The sequence below is a fragment of the Macaca nemestrina genome, chromosome 12 (assembly GCF_043159975.1).
Source record: "Macaca nemestrina isolate mMacNem1 chromosome 12, mMacNem.hap1, whole genome shotgun sequence".
NCBI classification, from domain to species: domain Eukaryota; kingdom Metazoa; phylum Chordata; class Mammalia; order Primates; family Cercopithecidae; genus Macaca; species Macaca nemestrina.
In genome coordinates, this window is record NC_092136.1 from 80,184,751 (window position 1) to 80,209,477 (window position 24,727).

The window sequence follows — 24,727 nt, forward strand, 5'->3', positions numbered from 1 at the left end:
GTTTCAGGGTTTTTTACAATTGATTTTTTGAAATGTAATTCGCATGTGATACAATTCACCTATTTAAAGCACATAATTTGAATTTTTAGTATATTCACAGAGTTGTGCAACCATCACCACAATCTCAATATAGGATATATTTAGCACCAAAAAAGAAGCCCTGTACCCTTTATCAGTCATTCCTTCTTTTCTCTCAGTTCTCCTTTTACCTGCTTCTAGGCAAACACTAATCTACTTTCTGTCTCTATAGATTCATCTATTCTGGATATTTTATTAAATTGAATATGACCATAATTGGTGTTTTGTTATCTTTTCTGACTGGCTTCTTTTACTTAGCATGTTTTCAAGATTCCTCCATGTTGAAGCATGTATCAATACTTTATTCTGTTGTATCAATGGATAATATTCTATTGTATAAATATACTATATTTTGTTTATACATTCATCAGTTGATAAACATTTGAGTTGTTTCCACATTTTGGCTATTGTGAGTACTGCTGTAATGAACATTTATGTGCAGGTTTTGGAATAAAGTTATGTTTTCATTTCTCTTGAGTATACAACCAGGAGTAAATTTGCTGAGTCATATCTCATAATTCTGTTTATCATTTTGAGGAGCTGCCAAAGTGCTTTCCAAAGTGGCTGCATCATTCTACATTCCCTGCCAGCAGTACATCGTGATTCCAATTTGTACATATACTTGCCAATACTTGTTTTTTATTACAGCCATCCTAGTGAGTGTGATGTAAAATCACAGTGTCGTTTTGATTTGTATTTCCCTGGTAGGTAATGATGTGTGATTTTTTCACATGTTTATTGAACATGCATGTACCATCTTTGGAGAATATCAGGTTTTTTACCCATTTAAAAAAAATTGGTGATTCATCTTTTTTATTGTTGAGATATAACAATTATTTATACATTCTTAATACAAGTCCCTTATCAGATATGTGATTTATAAATATTTTCTCTTATCCAGTGGGTTTTAACTTTATTGATAACATGAATTATAGCATTTCTTTTATTTTGTGATGTCCTATTTACCTACTTTTTCGTTTGTCACTTATACTTCTGGTATCGTATCTACTTAGTAAATACTTTATATGAGTCAATGACCTAAGCCCTAAGGTATATATACAATCATAAAAGAAATGTATGTGGTTCCTGCTTTTATGTAGATTAAATTTAGTGGGAGACCCCGGCATTTATTTAAAATAACACATAAACATACAATTGTAAACTTATTAGTTCTATGAAGGAGAAAGCAGAGAGCTATGAGGAAGTATAACAAGAACTAAATCTAAACAGTGTGTATATGTGTGCATTTGTGTGTGTGTGTGTGTGTTTCAGTAGAGAGTTGTCAAGAAAGTGTTTCTTGATGAAGCAATGTTTTAATTGAGATCTGTAAGACTAGAAGAGGAGAGGGCAATGGAGAAAGTTTTCTAGGAAAAAAGGACCTGAGCAGACATGTCGTCTATAGAAACTGAAACGAAAAGTGTGGAGTTACAGAGAGAGCAAGGGTGAGAGAAGATCAGATGAGGCTATAGAAGTAAGTAGGGATAACAGCATGGAGCGTCTTGTAAACCATGCTAAGGATTTTAATATTTTCCCTAAGAGCAAGGGAAAGTGATTGGAGGGTTAATTGCTTTGGCTACAGTCTAGAAAACAGATTGTGGGGAGAATAAGTGTTAGTAAGCTGGCCAGTTAGGAGGCAATCATTCAGGCAATGGTGATGATGGTGGCATGGAGTATGGTAATATTAGTACAGGTGAAGCAAAGGAAAGAAACTGGAGGGATACTTGCTTAGAAGAATGAACAAGCCTAGACTTTGAGTAAGATATGGGACTTTGCACACTGGATTGATTGCCACATTTGTCCTAGAAGGAAGAAGGTGTACTCGGTGCCTCAAGTCTTAAAATTATCTGATCTAGTTCTCAAACAAACACTTCGCTGTCCCTCAATAAGACTGAGTACTTGAATTTCTTGCTTTCTTTGGCTTCCAGATCTGATAATATTAACTTATTTTTATTTTTTCTCCTATATAGAGGCTCTATATCATGCTTCAGATGTAATATTTGATATAAATCTTCAAGTGCTGATATTACAATCACTTCTCTGCTAAATTCTGTGCATTAATCTCCTTATATATATACATTTTTCATCTGGCAGCCAATAGTACAACCTGTCTAGTCAAGTTCAGTCTTCTAGAACTAAACCATGTGACTGACTTTCTTACAAGCAATACCCTAGAATGTGGAGTGGGCAGAATTTGCCCTCTCTGACCATTCACTGCAAACCAATCTCTAGTACAGATAAGCCAGGTCTATAACTGACATGTAATCTTAAAAGCTTGGGAACTGAGATGCTTCAACAAAAAGAACAATCTTAATGTTCACAGTATCTCCTTATCCTGAGTTTCCCTAATCAGACCACCTATTCACCACACCCTCTGCAGAACACAATAAGAAATTTACTGTTTCTTTCAAACATAAAAATTGATAAACTTCTTCCTAGATGCTTAATTACCTTCTCCTCCTGTGATTCCCTATATTATGGCTCCAACATTTACAGTGCATATTCTTGTAATTGCTCCTATATGTAATTACATTTACATAAGACTTACATAATTTTTCCTGCATTATAAGGTGATGATTCATTTTTCAGAAACTTTTTTGATGTCCCAAACAGGATACACTGGAGCTATATTTATTTCTTACAAGAAATGTTAAAGTAAGTAAAAACATATACATGTGTATTATTAGCCTGTCACAGGCTAGTATTCAGAAATTTGGAAATTAATATTCAAATAGGTGTAAGTAGAATGGAAATGAGTAGAAAAGGCATACTCATGTAAGAGTGTCAAATTATTATTTCCTTGTAACATCAAGAAAGGTATAACATCAAAAGATATATATTATATACCAAGTATAATAAAAATAGAAGCACTCCATAATGACAATAAAAATCTAAAGAAATAATTTTTCCCTAAAGTTGCAAATATTCCACTCCATTTGTGTATGAAACCCACTGGGCTTCAATACAGTAAGGCTTTGGATTCAACTGTATCTGAATCCAAATCCTAGACCTGCAGCTTTTAGCTGAAAGATTTTGGACAAGTTATTTAGTTTCTCTGAGTTGAATTTTCCCATCAGTAAAGTTGGGATAATAATGCATACTTCAGAATATTGCTATAGGATTAAGTAAGATAGCTAAGAGAAATTAAAGAGTGCTTGCTCTACAGTAGGTGATCAGCTAATTTTAGTTTCATTCTCTACCAGTTCTTTTCTTTATAGAATTTTATGTTTCTTACTAGTGTGTTTTGGTTGTTGGTAGGCAAGACAAGTAACTAAAATTATTTTATATGTGGAGCTAATTAAAAAAAAAATTGCAGTGGTTTCCAGACGTTTGTGAAATGTCAGAATCACCTGCAGATTTTGTTAAAGCATACGTTGCTGGGTACCACCATTAGCGTTTTTGATTCAGTAGGTCTGAGGTCAGCCCAAGAATCTGTAGTTCTAAAAAGTGATGCATTGCTAGTTGCATGCATTCTCCAACCACAGTTGGAGAACTGTTGCAGTAATACATGTGCAACAACCAAAACAAGATAATGGGGGCGGGGAGGATTGGGCAGATCATGGCAGACAGGAGGCAGAACTAGATTGCAACTCTGACTGGGACAGAGCAGCGTGTGGAGGCTCGCATCATGAATCTTTGCTTCAAAACGACTGCAGGTATAAATCAGGAAACCCAAGAGAACCCACAGAGCCTCTGAAGGAAGCAGACTGCTCCTGCAGGACAAAGGAGACATCCCAAGTACTGTGAGTGCCCAAACTGTGGAAATGGGAAAGAGAGATCATCTGCCCCCAAACACACACCCTCACTGGGGAAACTGAAGGTCTAGATTACGACACAAGATTCTAACCTTACCTGGAGCTGAGTCAATTGAGAGAGCCAAGTAAAATGCAGGGGTAGACGAAGCAGTGGGAAAAGTTCTGTGAGCTTGATGGGTCCTCTACCAAACCATTTCTGCCTGGCCTCATAGGTGTCCTTTGGGAGGGTGGACAGAGGCATTGGGAAAAGGCCACAGGGAGAAGGAAATCTCCAACTGAACTTTGTAACAACTTGAACTGATCAAGAAGTCTCCTGGCCAGAACTCAGGGAAGGGCATGAATCTGGTATGCAGACTCCACAGGCAGGGGAAAAAGGAAAGGCATACTTGCTTTTCAACTGGGAGGCAGGTAGCTTGGGGCAAGTTCTCAGTCCTGCTTGCCCACTGCCTGGAAACAGACTTGGTGCCGTTGGGGATGGGGACATGGTAGGAGTGAGACTGGCCCTTTGGATTCTGTGGGAGCTGGGTGAGGCTTGTGACTGCTGGCTTTCCCCCACCTCGCTGACAACCTGCATGACAGAGTGAAGATAACAATAATCCTCCTAGGAACATAACTCCACTGACCTGGGGACATCATCTCCATCACCCACAGCAGTCGCAGCAAGACCCACCCAAGGAAAGTCTGAGCTCAGACATGCCTAGCCCTGCCTCAACCCAATGGTTCTTCCCTACTCACCCTGGTAACTGAAGACAAAGTGTGTATGCTCTTGAAAGTTTTAGGGCCCCAACCACCTCCTCTTCGTCCTCATACTACCATAGCTGATGCTCTCTGGAAAGTGCCACCTCCTGGCAGGATGCCAACCAGCACAGAAATAGTGCATTAAACCACCAAAGCTAAGAAATCTAAGAGTCCATTTCACCACCCCTGCCACCTCCACCAGAACAGGTGCTGGTATCCATGGCTGAGAGACCTACAGATGGTTCACATCACAGGACTGTCTGCAGACAACCTCCAGTACCAGCCTGGAGCCTGGTAGACTTGCTGGGTGGCTAGACTCAGCAGAGAGATAACAATCACTACAGCTCTGCTCTCAGGAAGCCACATCCATAAAAGGGGGAGAGTACTACATCAAGGGAACACCCCATGGGACAAAATAATCTGAACAACAGCCTTCAGCCCCAGACCTTGCCTCTGACAGAGTCTACCCAAACGAGAAGGAACCAGAAAATCAACTCTGATAATATGACAAAACAAGGTTCTTTAACACCTCCCCAGAAAATCACACTAGCTCACCAGCAATGGATCCAAACCAAGAAGAAATCCCTGATTTACCTAAAAAAGAATTCAGGAGTTTGGTTATTAAGCTAACCAGGGAGGCACGAGAGAAAGGTGAAGCCCAATGTAAGGAAATTAAAAAAAAAAAAAAAAATGACACAAGAAGTGAAGGGAGAAATATTCAATGAAATAGATAGCATAAATAAAAAACAATAAAAACTTCAGGAAACAATGGTTACTCATAGAAATGCGAAGTGCTGAGCAATAACATCGAACAAGTAGAAGAAAGAAATTCAGAGCTCAAAGAAAAGGTTCTTGAATTAACCAAATCCAAAAAGACAAAGAAAAAAGATTAAGAAAATATGAACAAAGCCTCCAAGAAGTCTGGGACTATGTTAAATGACCAAATCTAAGAATAATCGTCATTCCTGAAGAAGAAAATAAATCTAAAAGTTTGGAAAACATATTTGGGGGAATAAACGAGGGAAACTTCCCCAGCCTTGCTGGAGACCTAGCCATCCAAACACAAGAAACACAAAGAACACCTGGGAAATTCATTACAAAAAGATCTTCACCTAGGCACATTGTCATCAGGTTATCTAAAGTTAAGACGAAGGAAAGAATCTTAAGAGCTGTGAGACAAAAGTACCAGGTAACCTATAAAGGAAAACCCATCAGATTAACAGCAGATTTCTCAGCAGAAACCCTATGAGCAAGAAGGAATTGGGGTCCTATCTTCAGCCTCCTCAAACAAAACAATTATCAGCCAAGAATTTTGCATCCATCGAAGCTAAGCTTCATATATGAAGAAAATATATAGTCTTTTTCAGACAAACAAGTGCTGAGAAAAGTCACCGTTACCAAGCCACTACTACAAGAACTGTTAAAAGGAGCACTAAATCTTCAAACAAATCCTGGAAACACATCAAAACAGAACCTCTTTAAAGCATAAATCTCATAGGACCTATAAAACAAAAATACAATAAAAATAAACAAGGTATACAGGCAACAAATATCACGATAAATAGAATGGTAACTCAGATCTCAATACTAACATTGCATGTAAATGGCCTAAATGCTCCACTTCAAAGATACAGAATTGCAGAATGGATGAGAATTCACCAGCCAACTATCTGCTGCCTTCAAGAGATTCGCCTAACACGTAAGGATTCAGATAAACTTAAGGTAAAGGGGTGGGAAAATAAATTTTATGCAAATAGACAAGAAAAGCAAGCGGGAGTAACTATTCTTATATTAGACAAAACAAACCTTCAATCAACAGAAGTTAAAAAAGACAAAAAGTGACATTACATAATGTCTCTATTTATATAATGATAAAAGGCCTTGTCCAACAGGAAAATATTACAATTCTAAACATATATGCATCTAACACCGTAACTCTCAAATTCATAAAACAATTACTAATAGACCTTAGAAATGAGATAGACAGCAACACAATAATACTGGGAGACTTCAATACTCCACTGACAGCAGTAGACAGGTCATCAAGACAGAAAATCAACAAAGAAACAATGGATTTAAACTATACCCTGGAACACATGGACTTAACAGATATACACAGAATATTCCATGCAACAACCACAGAATATACATTCTATTTAACTGTGCATGGAACTTTCTCCAAGATATACCATATGATAGGCCACAAAATGAGCCTCAATAAATTTAAGAAAATTGAAATTATATCAAGTACTCACTCAGACCATAGTGGAATAAAACTGTAAATGAACTCCAAAAGGAAATTTCAAAACCATGCAAATACATGGAAATTAAATAACCTGCTCTGGAATGATCGTTGGGTCAAAAATTAAATCAAGATGGAAATTTAAAAATTATTTGAACTGAACAACAATAGTGACACAACCTATCAAAACCTCTGGGTTACAGCAAAAGTGGTGCTAAGAGGAAAGTTCATAGCCCTAAACTCCTACATCAAAAAGTCTGAAAGAGCACAGACAGTCTAAGGTAACACCTCAACGAACTAGAGAAACAAGAACAAACCAAACTCAATCTCAGCAGAAGAAAGGAAACAACCAAGATCAGTGCAGAACTAAATGAAATTGAAGCAAAAAAATTACAAAAGATAAATGAAACAAAGAGCTTGTTCTTTGAAAAGATAAATAAAATTCATAGACCATTAGCAAGATTAGCCAAGAAAAGAAGAGAGAAAATCTAGATAAGTTCAATAAGAAATGAAACAGGAGATATTACAACAGACACTACAGAAATACAAAAGATCATTCAAGGTTACTATGAACACCTTTATACAAATAAACTAGAAAATCTAGAAGAGATGGATAAATTCCTGGAAATATACAACCCTCCTAGCTTAAATCAGAAAGAATTAGATACCCCAAACAGACCAATAAGAAGCAGTGAGATTTAAATGGTAATTTAAAAATTACCAACAAAAAAAAAGTCCAGGACCAGACAGATTCACAGCAGAATTCTACCACACATTCAAAGAAGGATTGGTACCAATTCTATTGACACTATTCCACAAGATAGAGAAATAGGGAACCCTCCCTAAATTATTACAAAGCCCAGGAAAGGATATAACCAAAAAAGAAAACTATAGACCAATATCCCTGATGAATATAGATGCTAAAATCCTAAGAAAATACAAGTTAACAACATCCAACAATATATCAAAAAGAGAATTCACCATGATCAAGTGGGTTTCGTATCAGGGATGCAGGGATGGTTTAACATATACAAGTCAATAAATGGGATACACCACATAAATAATTAAAAATAACAATCACATGATCATCTCAGTAGATGCAGAGAAAGCATTTGGCAAAATCCAGCATCATTTGTGATTATAACTCTCAGCAAAATCAGCATACAAGGGACATACCTCAATGTGATAAAAGTCATCTATGACAAACCCACAGCCAACATAATACTAAAGGGGGAAAAGTTTAAAGGATTTCCTGTTAGAACTGGAACAATACAAGGATGCCCACCCTCACCACTCCTCTTCAACATAGTACTGGAAGTCCTAGACAGAGCAGTCAGACAAGAGAAAGAAATAAAAGGCATCCAAATTGGTAAAGAGGAAGTCAAAGTGTCACTGTTCGCTGATGATATGATCATTTACTTAGAAAACCCTAGAGACTCCTCCTGAAAGCTCAAAGAACTGAGAAAATAATTCAGAAAAGTTTCCAGATATAAAATTAAAGTACACAAATCAGTAGCTCTTCTATACACCAACAGCAACCAAGCTGAGAATAAAATCAAGAACTCAATCCCTTTTACAATAGCTAAACAAAACAAAACAAAACAAAAAAAACATAGTAATATACCTCACCAAGGAGGTGAAAGACCTTTACAAGGAAAACTACAAAATACTGATGAAAGAAATCATAGACAACACAAGCAAATGGAAACACATCCCATGCTCATGGATGGGTAGAATCAATATTGTGAAAATCACCATACTGCCAAAAGCAATCTACAAATTCAATGCAAGTCCCATCAAAATACCACCATCATTCTTCACAGAACTAGAAAAAAAGAATCATAAATTTATATGGAACAAGAAAAGAGCCCACATAGCCAGAGCAAGACTAAGCAAAAAGAACAAATCTGGAGGCATCACACTACCTGATTTCAAACTATACTATAAGGCCATGGTCACCAAAACAGTGTGGTACTGGTATAAAAACAGGCCGATCTTCGACAAAGCATACCAAAACATAAAGTGGGGAAAGGACAACCTTTTCATCAAATGGTGCTGAGATAATTGGCTAGCCATATGTAGGAAAATGAAACTGGATTCTCATCTCTCGCCTTATACAAAAATCAACTCAAAATAGATTAAGGACTTAAATCTAAGACCTGAAACTATAAAAATTCTAGAAGATAATGTTGAACAAAACCTTCTAGACATTGACTTAAGCAAGGATTTCATGACCAAGAACCCAAAACCAAATGCAATAAGAATGAAAATAAACAGCTAGGACTTAATTAAACTAAGGAGCTTTTGCACAGCAAAAGGAGCAGTCAGCAGAGCAAACAGACAACCCACAGAGTGGCAGAAAATCTTCACAATCTATACGTCTGACAAAGGACTAATATCCAGAATCTACAACGAATTCGAACAAATCAGCAAGGAAAAAAAAAACAATCCTATCAAAAAGCGGGAAAAGGACATGAATAGACAGTTCTCAAAAGAAGATATACAGATGGCCCATAAACATATGAAAAAATGCTCAACATCACTAATGATCAGAGAAATGCAAATCAAAACCACAGTGCAATACCACCTTACTCCTGCAAGAATGACCATAATAATAAAAAAAAAAATAGATGCCAACAGGGAACACTGCTACACTGCTGGTGGGAATGCAGACTACTACAACCACTATGCAAAACAGTGTGAAGTTTCCTTAAAGAACTACCATTTGATTCAGCAATCCCACTACTGGGTGTCTACCTGGAGGAAAAGAAGTTATCATACAAAAATGATACTTGCACATGCATGTTTATAGCAGCACAATTCATAATGGCAAAAACGTGAAACAAATCCATCAATCCATGAGTGGATAAAGAAACTGTCATATATATGTGAATGACATGTGTGTGTGTGTGTGTGTGTGTGTGTGTGTGTATAAAATTAAATACTACTCAGCCATAAAAAAGAATGAATTAATGGCATTCACAGCGACCTGGATGATATTGTAGACCATTATTCCAAGTGAAGTACCTCAGAAATGAAAAACCAAACATCTTATGTTCTCTCTCATAAGTGGGAGCTAAGCTATGAGGATGCAAATGCATAAGAATGACACAATGGACTCTGGGGACTCAGGAGTAAAGTGTGGGTGGGAACGGGGTGAGAGATAAGAGACTTCAAATAGGGTTCAGTGTATACTGCTAGGGTGATGAGTGTACCAAACCTCACAGATTACCACTAAAGAACTTACCCACGTAAGCAAACACCAGCTGTTCCCCAATAGCCTATGGAGATAAAAAATTCTTTTTAAATAAATAAAAAATAAAGTTAAAAAGATTTTTTTTAAAGATAATTGGTAAAAAGGGAGAGAAAACCACACTTTTCAAAGTCATATTTACTGTTCTAAATTTTCACTATAATCTACCGAAGAGTTAGAACAATCCCACAGATAGGACTCAGCATACCCAGACTTGGCCTCTTTTGGTGTGGCCTTGGGCATGTCACTTCGCTATTCTTAGCTTTGGTTTCTCCATCCTAAAAATTACGGGACTGAAGTACGTCAGTGTTCTTAAAACTGTGCTTTCTAAGCACTGGGAGATCAGAGCAAACTGAAGGATGGTCTTCACGGGGGAATTGAACAGACAAGAATTGAACAGACAAGAATCTCATTCCCACACAGATCAGCTCTCCTTATAGAACTCTTAATATAATATAGTTCTACAGAAGAAGCCAAACCAAATCAAAATAAATAAACACAATCCAGTCTGAAACATCTTTAGGCTAGATGATATCTGTGGTCACTTTTACCATGGCTTTCTCAAATATTGAGCTCCATATACGGAGCTTTCTGTGATTATAATGATAAGCAATAGCAATAAAGACCTTACACACTACAAATTTCAAACTTCAAGCTATATTCAGTGCACTTTTGGTGTTAAGAAGTTTTCAATTCCAATGATTTGAAAGCAGATAAGCCATTCTTATTGCCTATGCTAACTCTGTGTGTGTGTGTGCGCGTGTATCTCACTCTAATAATTTGAGCAGCTTCATAATACAGCTAGCATTTTTGAGTGCTTGTTCTGCGTCACCTAGTATACTAAGAACTTAAAATGTATTTTTAGTTCAATCCTTAGAAAAACTCTTTTAGGTAATATTATTATTCCCAACCCAGAAATGCATAAATTCTAGCACAAATAATTTAACTAGCTTGCTCATGAGCCACAGGTAGTAAAAGGCAATGATGGGACTTGAACCTAAGTCTACTTGTCTATAACTTTATGTCGTACTTATTCTATGAGGAGATTCAAATAATCAGAGAGTTATCAAATGGAGCAATTAAAATATATAGATCTCTTTGTCTGATATATAAAAAAAAATTAAAAAAAACAAGGATATTAAATCCCCCTGTGAGAGGAGCTAGGCTTTCTCCAGCAGGAAAGTTTCATCCAATGAGTAGGAAGAAGGAGAGTTTAAGGTTTGCCCAGAGTCATGGAGGTGATGGTATGCACTATTAAACACTATTACTTTATTTCTTTATTTGATTTTTCAAATGTGAGCTTGGCTGAAAGTCTTTAGCTAAGTTTATGGCATTAAAACAAACAACAGTATATGCTAAGTGAACTGCTGTAGTCAAAAGCAGTGACAACTGTGTATGTTTTGGGGAGGTGGTAAGATATGAAATAGGGAAAGTATGATGAGACAGATATCCCACTGTAATGCCACCACCTCGACCAAGAAGACTGATAACTATGTAATGGGTGTTGACTCCAAAGATGCTTCATTTTAATCTTCTAATTGCATATGAATAAAGCTTTAATGGAGCAGATTAGACTCACGGCCCAATAATCTAAAGAGAACTGGATAGTGTTTTTCTACAAACTCTGAGCAGGTCAGTAGCTGGATGATTCCTTATAATTCAAAGATACTCATCCCTTTTATTAATAATTGTTTAAGCAATTCAGTCAAAAAATAAAGGATCATCATACAATGAGCCCTATGATTGAGACTTACATTCAGAAAATCTTGTTATAACTCTTGAAGTGATGGTAACTTACATCCTAAATTGGGTTTTAGAGCTGCTCTGCCTTAATACAGGCTTTCACAGGTGAAACAGTTTCTTGGGATATTAGCTAACTAAGAGCCTAACCCCAGTCTGAGCTGCTCATTTTTATTTTGCAGCTTTATTCATTATCTATTCTCAACAAGTATCTGTGAAGGTTGAAGAAAAATAATTATCACAAAATTTATGTAAATAAAGTTTTTACAGACAAAAAGAGAGAGAGCAGAAAAGGGAATCACCTTCGCCTCAACTTTTTCCTTAACTATGAATCATTGACACATACATTGCATTTTTAAATTTTTCTCATAAGGTATAATTAGAAATTTCAATGAAAAATACTAAGGAATAAACGTAGAAACAGAACATAAACATAACCAATATGAAAGAAATTAGTTAACTATTGTAAGATATTTACCTTTTTGATAACTAAATGTCATGAACAACTGATTTTTATAGCATACTCAGCCAATAAGCACAGGAAACATAAAATATTAATAAAAATAATACTATACAAATGAATAGTGTTAATCCCATTCATAGGGTCTTCTAATCCTTCTATTATATACTAATGCATCTGGCATGAAATTCCATTTGTTCTGTTTCTTTTTTCAATGTTTCTCCCAATTTCTTTGTCAAATTCAACATCTTTAAAGGTAAATATTTCATTTTACCAACATACTACAGTTGTTTGTTCATTTTTCAGAGTAGGTAGTTGAGCTACTTCAAAATGACATTATTTTGCAGGTTACAGATCTTTACAACTTTGACGAGCTCCTGATTTTCACATGACAACAATTTTTATCTCACTTCTTGAAAAATGCATGCAAAGACTGTGAGCTTTGGGGTTAATTTGTGGTTTTAGCCCCTACATTTTCACATTTAAGGGAAACATCTGTCCTACTAATCATTGTTGTTTTTATGTCAACTGACAATGCATTCAAATACTGATTAAAATAAGAAGACACCATGGGCTTCCAGTGCATATCAAACAGAAGAACAATGAACACCCAGATTACGTTAGAAGGACTGTGACTGAAGACATTTAGACAGAATATGTGTTGATAGGGTAATTATTAGGTGGAGTAAATTGCAATGTAGAAGCCTCAAAAAGTACTTGTATAAATAGTTTCTTTTCCACAAAAGAGGTCTTGTGTTTGGAAAAAAAAAAAAAAAAGTCTTTTAAATTCTGGTAACTTCCAAAATCAATTGCCCCAAGTTCAACTGTAAGAATATTTTTAGTGTTCCTCTCTGAAATGCAGAATACATATTAATTTTGAGTGAATAATTTTTAGTACTGGAAACCATACCTGATCTGGTGGTTTCTTCTTCACTCCATGCAGTGAGAATCAATAGATTGATGTGGTGAGACAGTTACTTCGGGTGATCTAAAATGAAAAAGGCATTTTAAAATTAGGAAAAGAAACCTGAAAACTTCAATAATAATGGCCTCATAATTTTTTTTTCCAGTCAATCAGCAACATTTACTGTGTATCCACTGTGTACTGAGCCCAGTTTTATGTGGGCATGGAGATGTAAAAGAAAGAGTAGAGAGAATCTAGCTTAATGCTGATAAAGACTTGTGAAATAAATGAATAGTAAATTAAAATAGAAAAAATATCATCATCATTTTTCTGGATGACTAGTTTAAAAATTATTTGGGAAGGAAAGATACCACATATTTGATATATATATTTATGTAATCATTCAAAAATATTTTAATTTGTATCACTTTTTATATGCTGAGCAGAGAGACATAGTACCTCCAAGCTTAAAGCTTTGGTTTCAAGGTGCATATACACTGTGGATACATAAAGAAACTAAAATTTCTGAGATCTCACTGTGTTCTGTGTTTGTCTTTATGAGGTTTATTGGCGAAATCACCTTTTCCTCAGAAATATCTTATTTCCACATGGTTATTTACATGGCAACTGAGATTAAGGTAATGAACACCATTTATAGTAGTGTCAAACTCAAGCCTGCTACTAATATCAATTTACTTTGACCACGACCCCAGGGGTAATTACTAGACAATTACCCAAAGGCTATAGGCAAACCAAAGATATGGATGGCAAATTGGTAAACAAGATCAATAAAAATGATATAGGCCAATGAAATAAGACTTCATGTTTTATTTCTCATTATTGTATTTACAGTTAGAAAGTGTCTGGCATACTTAACAAAAGCAAGCTAAATTAGTAAGTGAGGAATGCCAGGAAGATATTACTCAAATATCTATATCAAATATGTACCCAAATAATATAAATGCTTAGTACCATCTTTGAATTATCTATGATTACAATCTCTATTTAAAATAAATTATGGCATTGTATTTATAATTGGAGGAAAACATTATTTTGCCAGCTACAGCCACAGCAGTTTTAAATACACACAGAAACTTCTTAAATAGAGGTCCCTTGTTTTAATGTAATTTGATGTAGTTTTTCAAGTCTTTAATTGGTGTTTTTTAAAGATATACTGCTTTCTCTAAGAGAAAAAGAAGAATTTGGAGATCCCAGGTACTCTGAAAGGTAGAAGGGATAAGATGAAGGGAGGAGAACAGAGGAGGAAGAAGAGGAAAGAAGGAATCAATGAAATAGATGGCCATCCCCAAAGACTTCCCAATTTTCAGTAACATAGACAAAATTCATGCATAATGTGATATAGACATACTTTTGTATATATTGGAAAAAAGAATGCATTTCAGATGGAATTTACACAGCTTGGAAAAATATAAACTCCCTAGGTAATTAACACACATTTTAAGAAGAGCTATTTAAATTTCATATGCTATGAAATTCAGAGAGGTATTCAAAAAATTTCATGTAGATTAAAGATCTTGAAGAACTTAAATACCACAATAATATTATTTATGCAATATAAAATATAAATATTAATCTCAATGTAGTAGGCTGAATAACCACTCCCCACCTCCAAGATGTGCACGTTCCGATCCCTTGAACCTGTGAATGTTCCCATGTATGGTAAAAGGGACTGTGCAGATGTGATTGAATTAAGGATCTTGAGATAGAGACATTATTCTGAATTATCTGGGTAGGCCCAAATATAACCAGAAAGGTTCGTGTAAGTAAGAGATGGAGGTAAGAGGGACCGTCACAGAGAGATTTAAAGATGCTATGCTGCTGGATTTGAGATGATAGAAGGGACCATATAAGCAAAGGATGCAGGGACCTGCGAAACTGAAAAAGGCCAGGAAACAAATTCTCCCCTAAAGAAAGACTCTAAATTTATGCTAAATTGTTAGAGCAACAATAAGAAACTAACACACTAAGTAAAATCTTGATTAACGAGGAGTCAGATTTGGATTGAAACTATCAAAAGTTTTCTTCAACACATGGTCAAATAATAATAAAACAATCAGATTGTTTAGGTATATGTAGAGGGGGAGGATACACACCACTGAAGTGAAGCCCTTAATATGGTACATTTTATTTTATGTAAAATTGTATATTATGCAAATTATATCTAAAAAAATCAATAAATCACCTGATGAATAAAGACTGCACAATAATAAGCAAGTTTTATTTTAATCTATTGTTTGAACCATTTCAATGCAACACTAATCTATTTTCTTTTGTTTTCTGAAAATATGGTGATAATGATGATGATAATCATAACAATTTTGATGAAGACAATAACCATGTTGCTTTTTGTCCAGGCTGATTCTTTTAGAGTCTGTTCCTAGCCTAAAGAAATATAATACATTAAAGAAAAAAAAAAAAAAAGAAAAAACGCTTTCTAATTATAATACTCACCATTTAATTACTCGATTCTGATCCACTAGGGAGTCTGATCCACTCCCTAACATTGTTCCTTACTTCTTTTGGACCACCTTATTTTTTTATTGATTTCTACCCAACTTAACCTCAGCCCCAGATTCTTTTTGTCAACCTGATTCTACTCTGGATACCGCTTTCACCTCTGCTCCAGAGTGACTCTGTGATCTGCCTTTCAAGAGGAACCTAGTGCCTCGACTTGGTCTTCCTCTACACTGAGATACAGCTAGACAGTCCATCCCCAAATCCAGAGCAGATAATGGAAAGTATCTTTCTCTACATCATCGTCAATAGGATATTGATCAATATCATAACAAAAAGAAAAATGGAATTATGAAAAAAGGAATTAGTCAAGACAGTGCCCAGAAGGAAGGCTTTTTTTGTGGTGGAGCCTTGATGATAGTAAGGAGCTTGGTACATATGATGGGGGGATATGAGCTCAGATGTGGAGAGAGAGAGCAAATGAAGATGGTCCAGAAAATCCAGCTCCATCCTACTATAGCCCACAGCTAATAGTACTGTTGTAGACATTAGAGAAGATGGGAGAAAAAAATAAAACCTAATTGAGCTTAGCAGTTTTTCAGTTAACAATATTGAACACTGTATCAATAAAATATAACTCCAAGCATCCATCACAAGGATCATAATGAAATAAAGAGATTTGAGTGTTCAGTAAGATCTACTCTGAAGATTTTTATAACATTCACTTCTTGGATTCACATTTAAGAGGACTATGTCAACAGAAATCTTAGGAATATATTTTATGAAATAGCACTTTTATGTTTAAGCTGGTATTTAGTGACTGTGATGGGCCAAGAATTGTAATAATTACTTTCTGTGTATCATATTATTTAGTCATGATGATAAATACAAAATTTGGTACTATCTTTTTTATTTTATAAACTATAAAACTAAAGATCAAAGAAATTAAATAACTTTACCCGATTGGTAAACACTGATACACATTCAATTTTATGTCTGTCCTACTACAAACTTGTGCTTTAAACTCTTTTGGGATATAACATAAATTTATATACAAATAGTGTAGTGTGTTGCCACTACTAAAGCCAAAATTTCAGCTTTAAAAAAAGATCATTTGGGTCTTCTATAAAACGTAGATAATGTTATTCACAAGACAAAGTGTCTTTGTGCTGTATTTATTGCCCTTTTCTCTCATTTGAGGATATATGACTGATAGAAAAGAGCTGAATAGTCTCATAGAGAGAGCCCTTTCCTTCTTTCAGCATTTTGGCACTATTGCAAAAAGACTGTCCCAATTTCAAAGGACAGATGCAACGACTAATGGCAAATAAGTAATGGAAGCTTTTATGGGTGACTCAGTAAGTTATCAAAACTGAAAATATATAGAAAAGTGTCACTCTGGAAAAGAGAATTATTTAAAGCCACTCCTAATAAAGTGATGCCAGAAATTAACAAAACACATCAGTTTCAGAGATCTATAATTAATCTTATCAGTGGATGTGGCAGGATAGATTCCTATTTAAACTTGCATCTTGATGAGACTTCTAGCTCATGTGCTGTATCAGTACAGAACTCACTAGGGACTCAGGGATCTAAATCCATCACAGTGATTTTATAGTCCAGTTCATGCTCGTTGCATGCCCTGACTTGTGCTTGGTGGCATTAAATAGCTAACTAACTGTGACCATGGTGTTGTTGAAAAAGCAGCAGCTTTTAGTGCGTTTTTTATACACACTGTTGAAGAACAAATATAAAATTAAAAAGTCTCTGTCCGAGACTTGAGATAGAATTAATGGTCGGGGGAAAATGCAATCTGTGCTTAGTTCCTGTAATTGAATTATATTACAAAGCTTTCTAAATATAGGTATGCATCATAGTCTGTAATGGTTAGAGTGAAATGTGAAAGATCATAAGCAATAATTCTGTCATTAAATTTTTATGTGTAAGCACAACTTGGATAGGAAAGCATGCTTCTAAACCTTACAATACTAGAGAAGGCAAATTATTTTGAAACCTGAGACATGAGTTAAGTTATTATCTTTCGGTACCACTTAAAACAGACAAAACAATTGCAGTTATGAGAAAAATGAAGATCTCTTAGTAAACAAATGGGTAAATTATAGAGTTTTATTTTGATCAGACTTATTCCCTGTTATTAAATTTGCTCTAGAAAAACATTTAAAAAGAAAAAGACTAAAGGAAAGGAGTTAATTGTTAGTTTTGCTCAGATGCTTTCTATTTGCCATTGTTCTTACTTTTTAAGTTTCTGTTGTTAATCAATAAAGCACAGCATGACACTAGGTTGTAATATGACACACCTTTCCTTTATCCATTTATTTAATTAACATTACAATAAAGTTAATAAAATAGAGAAGTGCTTCTATTATCAGAATAACAAAAATGACAAAAGAACAGTAGTTTAAATTCTCAAATTTAAGTCCAAGTAATTTGTAATCTGCATAGTGTCAGAGAGGTAGGATATGATCTATTCTGCGATGTGCATTAGAATAGTGGATAGTAAAACAGAAATAAGTATATATATTATATACATAGCAGGTAAAAGTCTAGGACTTACTGGATCGAGTTATAGTGATTTCTTGATATTCTGTGTGGGAACCTCCTTGCTTTAATGTGAGTCAGAGTAATTTTAGATAGCTGCTATTCTGTGGGCCCATTTTAGGCCATTTGCCTTGAATTGGCACCAAACATTAATTTTCTTAGTATTTTATTGAATAGGAACACTATATTATATGCTTATTTTGTCTATTTATTGATTTTGTCTATCTGTCGCTGCGATGGAGGTTTTATGGTGATAATGATTGTCTCTCTTTCAGCCTTTTTACCCAAAGACTTTTGAAGATTGATTTACTTTGATGGTTTGTGAGGACCCAAAGACCATCTGATATCTAACATGCAGACATCAGATTGTAATTGTTTTTCTCTAGGTGCTTCCATCCAGGTTTGTCAAGGGTTCAGACCCACGGGGATAAAGGAAGTAGTGATCATTTATCATCATAAAGGTTTGAAAAGTTTTCCCAGAGCAGCCGTATTCACAATTTTGTGTATTTTCTCATGCAAAGTTACTCTGGAATCTGTTTCTTTCTTTACCTTTATTTCTTTGTAATGTTTTGTTCACTTGCTAATGTTTACTGTACTCATACTGAATTTCTTCCACTTTCTAGAATGCATCCCATGCCTCACTGTCTCTGGTCCTTCAGTCCATCTGTCTGGAATAGTCTTTTCCTTCGATCCCACTGCTGTGTTCAGCTGGTGGACTTTTACTCATCCTTAAGGTCAGTCCAGGTGTCACTTCTCTCAAGAAATATTTCCTGACTCTCTGAATCTAGGTTTGGTGTCCCTGTTACACGATCTCATATTATCACTGATGTTCCTATCACAAGGTTTACCATTCCCATCACCACCTCCATTATAATTATTTGACTGTTTGACTGCTTCCAGTGGAGAAGAAGCTCCCTGAAGGCCTAATCTATGACATGCTTATTCATCTTTCTGTCTCCACATATTTATTAGTCCCTAATATAGGCATAAATATAAATATATATATAAACATATGTATATGTATAGTGGTAAAGAATTTGGACTTTATCCAGTGATGAGTAGAAATATCACTATGTCACGAAAATATATGATCACTAACGTTCTCTGAAAAACTGGAAAATGCCAAATTCTTTAACATATTTTGTTTATAAAGAAAAGAAAGATTCAAAATATGAAAACAACCTTCCATTTAATATACTCTTGGAATATCTCTCTCAGGTCTGGGTCTTGAGATTCCAAATTTTTGTCATCTAGAGAACTCAGATATGCAGTTCAGCCCTTCACTGATCACACTGGATTCATAAGTGAGCTAATCTGTAGGCTTTTATGACACTTGCTCTGTGGTATGAGTGCTGGAGGCTGTCACAACTTTTCATTAAAAGGAGATAAGATGTGGACCACGATTAGAATGATCTGCAATGCTATTAGCAAGATTATGACATGCATTTTACCATATTATAAGGTAAGATGCAATATTTTTCTAGGTGATTATTTTTTCACAGTTACTTATTTCATTATTCTATAAAACACCCTTCCACCACTACTACAATTTTGCTTTTTGCTTCTCAAGATTTGTATACCTTTCTGAGGCACTCAGCAAGGTGTGCCTCATGAGGTGCTATTAGTCTGTGTTGCTGTTTAACTCTAAGCTCCTCAGTCTCTTCTATTTTTTAAAAACATCTGAGGGGCAAACATGCCCTTGTGTCACATATCCATCTCATGCTGGTTTCTGTAATGCCTGGGATCTGAATCACAATGTCACCAATTAAATTATGACTGGGATTAGATTAGTGGCAGGTACAATATGAGACATATGAATTGATACATATAAATTATGATATAGAGACTAGGCACACGAACCAAGGTTTTTGGATTTGATTACCACTAATGTGTTCATGTTTCAACTCCTTATATCACTCCTATCTGTGACTGGTGTCTGAAAGCACAGGATTCTAATGTGATTTAATCAATCGATAAGCTGTGATTTAGCTTCTTTGATGATGAGACTAGCATCTTGCTGGTCGCTGAGACAGTCATCACTGTGGGAGGAACCCTGAATGGGGGAAAAACCACTACTTTTAAATGGCTACTAAGTACCAACCATTGTGAGAACGTCTTCGACATACATTATTGAGACAAGTCAGAGAGGTAGGGATTACTACTTCAGTTTTACACATGTGGAAACCGAGGTTCAAGTTAAGTTTTAGAGCAACCAGGGAAGGCATTTGGGGTTTGAATCCAGGTATGTCCAAAGCCCAGGCAGCCAAGGAACAGTAGTGCTGCTGAAGCTTTAATTAGGAGCAGGTTACATACATCTTTTCTCTATGTTGCAATCACTTAGGGAGACTAGGAAGAGGTAGACAGATGCTTCCCCAGGAAACATAAAAATAGTTATTATTCTTTTATATAATTCACGGACTCTCTGAAACTCATCCACAGATGCCTGGATCTCAGAGTAAGGACTCTCAACCTACAAGGCAGAAACCCAGTCTCATAAACTTTTCTTTCCAAATTGGTGCCTAGGATCCCTGCCAGGCACAGACTTGGGTCAACAATATAAAGACTGTTGAATAGAAAAAAGAAATTAATGAATGAAAGACTAAATAAAGTATTTCTTCACTCTTCATTGTTAAACCAAATTATGCCTATTCAGGTGCTTGTCTTCCTTATATATCACTGAGTCTCACAATTTAAAATTTATTGATTATCTCCTAAATGCCATGTTCTTGTTAGTTTATATGCATTATTTAATTTAATCCTTACCATAGCTTTCAGTCATATGAATCTTAAAGTCAACATTAGAATAGTACCTGACACAGAGTGGGAAAAATTAAGTTATAGAAAAAATATAATGTGTTCAGTAATACTAGCATTGATTATACACTTATATGTAATACACAAATTTAAATGCCTTACATATATTATCCTAGCTTAACTCTCACAACCCTATGAAGCATGTGTTCATACTAATTCTGTTTTACTAAAGATATAGTTGAGATTTAGAGCAAACAAAATGTCTTGTCCGTGGTCAAAAAGCTATTAAAGAACAGAACCAACATTTGAATCTGGTGATTTCTGACCTTAAATCTCATGGAACGTGAGACACAGAGAGAAAATAATGTGTCTACAGCCACACAGCTACTAGGTCAAAGTTGGGAGATTATGCCCACTGTTCTTTTCACTGCATTTTCATTCTACATTCCACCATTGTTGTGGACTAAATATTGTGCCTCTGCCAAAATAAAATTCATATGTTGAAATTTTATTCTCTGACGTGATGATACTAGGTGGAGGGACCTTTTGAAGGTAATTAGATCTTGAGGGTGGAGCCTCAAGAATAGAATTAGTGCTCTTATAAGGAGAAACACAAGAGTGTGCTTTCTCTTTCTCTCTACTCCCTGCCATGTGAGGCTACAAAAAGAAGACAGCTATCTATAAACCAGGAAATTAGCCTTCACCAGCTACCAGATCTCCCAGCATAATGTCTTGGACTTCACAGTCTCTAGAACTATGAGAATAAAGGTCTGTTGTTTCAGCCCTGTCTACAGTAATTTGTTATAGCAGCTGAAATGAACCAAAACAATCCTTTAACATTACAAAATTGATAGGCATCACTTTCCCAATAGCCCTGATTTACAATGTGTTGGCACTAAAGTTATGGTCTTTGTAGTTCAAGAAAAGACAGAGACTAAGTTGACTTACAAAACTTAGGAGTTTCATTAACCTTATGATGCTCCCAACATTTTTGGAATAGAGACATCAAATATACTGCAAATGCTTAAACTTGACCTAAAGCTTATTTAGGCTAGAGAACTTTCCATATTTATCCGTTTTCATTTCAATTTATTTCTGTACTGAAACTACAGCAATTGCATTCCATAATAACTAGTCAAAAGAATTATGAAAAGAGGCAAAACATACCTCTTGGCGTTTTATTTTATGAGATTTGATTAATTATAACACTATTTGTTAGAATGTATGTCAAAAGTAAAGTAGAGGATCCTCTTCAAAGACTTTCCTCCCCATCTAATTAGGAATAAATAGTAACTTCTCTCAGAAGCAAAATTTACTCAAAGACCTGTGCTAACATTCTTAAATATCTACTAGCCATAATAAAGAAATCAATGTACTTTATGTTCTTAGCTCCCACAATTTAGTCTAAATATTTGCCCTGGCATGCTTATGCTGGTCCAAGCAAGCATTAGGCCATGGCCTGTTCCTCTTCTTTATTTGAAGGTGTTTTTACCTTTCTCAGCATTCCACAATTTACTTCCTCCTTCCTTTGTTCTCCTCTGCCTTTGCCTCTTTTAAAAAGTTCTAAGTTGCCAGCCAATCAGGAAAAATACAGGATGTGAGGTCCCATTCTAGTCAGTGGAAACCGGACACAGCAGTAGGGTGGATGCATCAGGTTATAAATGACCTTGTCTCCTTCGTTCGGTGTACTCTCGTGGCAAAACTGCTGGCGAGTGTACCCCTTCTACAGAAAGTAAAAAAATGGCCTTTCCAAGGAAATTAAATTTATGTTCAAGTGCTATTTCTTTATGGCAGCAGGGAATAAACATTTCTAACAATGTAGAATTTGTAACTACTTCTAGGCATCTGACATTATGATACTTAATTATATGCTTTAAGTCTATGTGTGCTTTCCCCATACATTAATTACAGAGTTACATACATTCCCCTTAACAAATAAGAGTAAATTTTAAACTACAGGAAAATATAAAGTGTGGGTTTTTACATCAAAAAGACAAGTATTTAAATCTTGTCTTCATTCACTGATAGTTGTGAAAACTTTGGCAACATATCTGTCTCATCTAAATCACAGTTATATCCCCAGTAAAACAGAGATAGTAGGATAGGTTTCTCATAGTTATAGATATTAATGTAAGATAATATAAATAAAGCACTGGGAATAGTTCCTGCACACAAAAAGTACTTAATACATATTAATTTTATTAAATAAGTATCTTATATTCTTCCTAAGACTTAGACTCGCTTGCTTTGTGGTAGTCTCAGATCTCTCTCTCTCTCTATTTCTCTTCCTACCTATTTCTACCTATTTATCCATCTAGCCATCCATGTAACCTTTTATCTAAATTAGTCTCATTTAGTCTTCACTCTGATATTTCATTGTTATCCCCATTTCATGAAACAGAAAACTAAAGCTCAGAGAGGTTAAGTAAATTGTTAAAAATTACACATTTGGTAAAACTGAATTTCCTTGCATACATCTTTTTCTGTCTGTGACTGCTGTGATTATAAAGGAATCATAGACAGTTCCAATATGAACAGAAAACAAAATATGCACAATGGCCTTGCCCCTGATGCTACTTAAAGCTTCTGTAGCAGGTCTTATGCAAAGAATATAGAGCTCAAAATTTGAGCTAAGTTTAAATCCTGGGTAACTATGGTCAATTAAATCATTCGACCTCTCAGAGACTCATTTTTGTCTCATCTACCAAATGGGAATAAAAATAATATAGGTATCCTTGCTATTTTTGTATCTTTTGTGATAAAGAAGCTTCTTCATGCAGTATATAAATGGCCTAAGTGCTGTAAACAGATGGCTTTGTACTCCAGGTGAAATGCCTACTGCAGGACTATGTATTTTAGGTTATCAAAAACCCCTGTAAGCAGCAAGCATTCAATAGATGTTTGTTGATTAGTTTAATAAAACATTTTGGAAACAATTTACAGAATAACAAGTATATACATAGATTTGGATCTTTAAAGCTTAAAGTCTATTACATATGCAGCTCCTGCCTGGCAATGAATTTTTCTTTCACTACCCTGTAGTCCCAGGTTCAATACTTTGTTCATTTAACTCTATTTAGCTAAATATTGACTCGTTCATAAGGTTATGTGAAGGAAATACTATGGTCAATTTGTGTAGCTTGGCAACAACTAAAATTACAATGGAGATTCCATAATCACTACTATTTAAGTTTATGAACATTTTTGAGAAAGTAACACAAAGTAAGTTTCATAAGAATTTAAGGGAGTTTGATTAGCATTATAAATTATGTTTTTGTGACTTTTTCAGTGTTTTTCCACTTCAGTGCAAATGTGATTGAGAAGGCAGCTGTCATCTCTTATCATATGACAGACAAAAATTGTTATTGATTATGATTAACTTTATGAATTTATCAAATTATTAGTTGCAAGTTCCAAATGCATTTTTATAAAGGACTGAAGTATACAGAATAGAAAATATAGCTTTATGAATTATCTTGCAGTTTACATTTCTACTGACAATTCTAATCATTTGTTTAAAAACAAAACCTTGTATTTATTGAACAAATTAGGGCTTAGTTAAGAAACTCAAATAAAAGTTCATTAGTTCCTTTTCATTTCACATTATCATGCCATCTGTCACTAAAGTACACAAATTATCTGCTTCACTCACTTTCTATATTCAATGTCCACTGGCTTCCTAAATCTGCATTCAAATGTTTCCTCCTCCTCCTCTTCTACTACCTCTGAGGGCGGGCCTAAGGAAGGGCCTTGTCATCTGCACAGTTATTCC

General features: G+C 35.2%; 1 protein-coding gene across 16 annotated transcripts in view; it reads right to left on the reverse strand.

Annotated features, from left to right (window-relative positions):
* LOC105468948 (teneurin transmembrane protein 4) overlaps window positions 1-24,727 on the reverse strand; it is a 3,228,145-nt gene that overhangs the window by 2,310,066 nt on the left and 893,352 nt on the right. For 15 of the 16 annotated variants that reach the window (XM_071075888.1, XM_071075902.1, XM_071075903.1 and 12 more), the window contains one exon: window positions 13,174-13,251. The gene's annotated coding sequence lies outside the window, so the exon portion shown is untranslated. Of the gene's footprint in view, window positions 1-10,057; window positions 10,092-13,173; window positions 13,252-24,727 lie in introns of all 16 variants that reach the window. The other variant, XM_071075889.1, reaches the window with a different exon arrangement.